Genomic DNA, 2265 nt, shown 5'->3' on the forward strand with positions numbered 1-2265 from the left:
AGCTTATGGACACTCAGGAGACCGATGTGGGGGATTGACTCTCAAGTGTGTATTGGGCCTGGGGAGGTGCTACTGAAAATGAGTCCATCTCAGGGTGGGCTCCTGTGCTTGTTGCTCTCCTCCATGGTGTTTATGAACTGCCCCTTCCCACCTGAATTCAAGGTAGATCAGTGCAGCTGTTGTGACCCCAGGTCTCATGTCAATGCCCCAGTGCTATGAGTGTAGGGATGGTCATCCTTCCAAAGATGTAATCATGGGATGACCATAAACTTGAAGCAGACACAAATGCTTTGTCTTAACACATGTGAACTCTTCTTCAGAGTGAATCTCCACTCAGTGTTGGTACCTGAGCAGACAATCCAGGGGGACACATAGAGCAAAATCAGGACTTGAAGTTCCCTAGCAGCTTTTATTTTCTGAAGTATGTGTTCATGCTTGATATTCCTAGAATTGGAGGTAGCTTTCCCTTTGGAAAGTGTGTGATTTCCCCACAGTGCTAATTGCAGTTCAGTGTGACCCAAAAGCATAGCAAATAGGAAAGAGATGTTGACACAGAGATTGGTTGCCAGGACTTTATATGAGATACAGAAAAAAAAAACTTAATGGCAAGATTCTGGAGTAAAGATGGTTCTCTCCAATGTGTGGAGGCAATGATGAGTTCATTCTTCATTTTTGACTTTTTCCCGGCAACAGATATACTTGGAGTTAAATAGGCCGCAGCTACCATCTATCACCTCCCAAGGATCACAGTATTTTTTGCACGAACAGGGCATTTTCTGGCTTCTCAGCGGCGAAACTAGGGTAGAGAGAGGGGTCCTTCTATGAATACAAGGATCAAGAAAAGCCAGGACCATTCCACACTTAGATGAGAGGGTCTCATATGGACTACATCACAGCCAGCAGCAGGAAGAGCACCCAGCCACTGGAAGGAACAGACACAGCAAGTGTGGTCACAAACACGATTTGAGACCCTTTCTCCTTTGTCCGAGTCTTTGTGCTCCTGACCTTGTCAAACACATCTGAACACAGCTTTAGCTGGGTCTCCAGGTTCTCAACATTTCTCTACTAAGCAGTGTCAAATGCTGTCCTCATAACTGGATTACACATTTGACCCAGGGTAACTTGCCTTAAGACTCTCCAAATTTGGACAAGGCTATTCCAAAGACATATGTTGGAATACACAGTCTTTTGTGAGGAACATCTCTTTGAGGTTTTTGACTTTCAATGTTTCTTCTATTTCATTCTATTTGTTTGTAACATTTAGTATTAACTCTTAATGCATTTGTACCTCTTGGGGTATACACAATACCTTAACAAAGCACAGAGTGTACTTGGATCCAATCAGCTAGTAACCTCTGTAGTCCACACTTGAACCATTTTGTTGAATGTTCCCTGCTTTGCAGTCTCTCTATAGGAAATGCCAGAGTATTCAGATCTATGGTTGCCCTGCTGTGGTGGGGAACACTAGGAACTACTAGCTGGACATACCTGTTGAACTGAACCCTGTTGGAAAAAACTCAAGGCTATGAGAACCTAAGTAAATTCAGCAGAGTCACTAAGACCTTTGAAGACTCAACCCCAGAGCCTTCCTCCAACCTTTCCTCTTCAGTTTCGGTAGTTCTTCCAAGTTGGATTCTCTCACCTGGATCCTGAAGAGCAGAGGTTTCATCCTCAGCAAAGGAGATGGCCATGACCTGGCCACCCACATCTGTCCCCTCCTGGTCTTGAATCTCTTCATCTGATGGTGGCACAGGCTCAGCCTTGGCCTGGAGTGCCACCAGGACAATGGCAGTGAGGAGGGCGAACGTCCTCATGTCTGGGAGTGAGCTGGAGGCAGGAAGAGCAGGGTTCTGAGTGTGCTGTAAGTGAGGACGAGACTTGATTATATAGTGCTAGGAGCAGGCTCTGTGACAAAGGCTGCAGTTAGAGACGGGCTGTATTTGATCCGGGGGGGGGGGGGGGCTGCCATGCCTTCAAAGTGCCTCTGCTGGTGCTCTGTTCTCACCGTCTGCATTATGGCAGGCATCTGTGTGTTTTCCCTCCATCTATGCTTCATGCTGATAATCGAGATAAAGGAGTGGATATTTCCCTCCAATTCCCATCTGCTTGAATATTTACTTCAGAATAATAAAAAGAAAACAAAGAGTCATTTCATTTGTTAATTTCTGGGAGCAAAGTTTGTTATTTTCCAAACATGGAGCCTGGTATCCATTTTTGTTTTAGACACTGAAGCCATACCTGGAGCCCAATGCAGAGGAGTGAAAT

General features: G+C 45.3%; 1 long non-coding RNA gene across 1 annotated transcript; it reads right to left on the reverse strand.

Annotated features, from left to right (window-relative positions):
- Positions 1 to 558: 558 nt before the first annotated feature.
- LOC149125219 (uncharacterized) lies at positions 559 to 1887 on the reverse strand. The gene is made up of 2 exons (XR_016212614.1): positions 1643 to 1887; positions 559 to 796 (listed from the first exon to the last, which is right to left on the reverse strand). It is a non-coding gene; the product is annotated as an uncharacterized LOC149125219 (long non-coding RNA).
- Between the last annotated feature and the right edge of the window lie 378 nt (positions 1888 to 2265).

Source organism: Oryctolagus cuniculus, chromosome 8, assembly GCF_051225735.1.
Source record: "Oryctolagus cuniculus isolate XC-2025 breed Fujian yellow rabbit chromosome 8, ASM5122573v1, whole genome shotgun sequence".
Classification (NCBI taxonomy): domain Eukaryota; kingdom Metazoa; phylum Chordata; class Mammalia; order Lagomorpha; family Leporidae; genus Oryctolagus; species Oryctolagus cuniculus.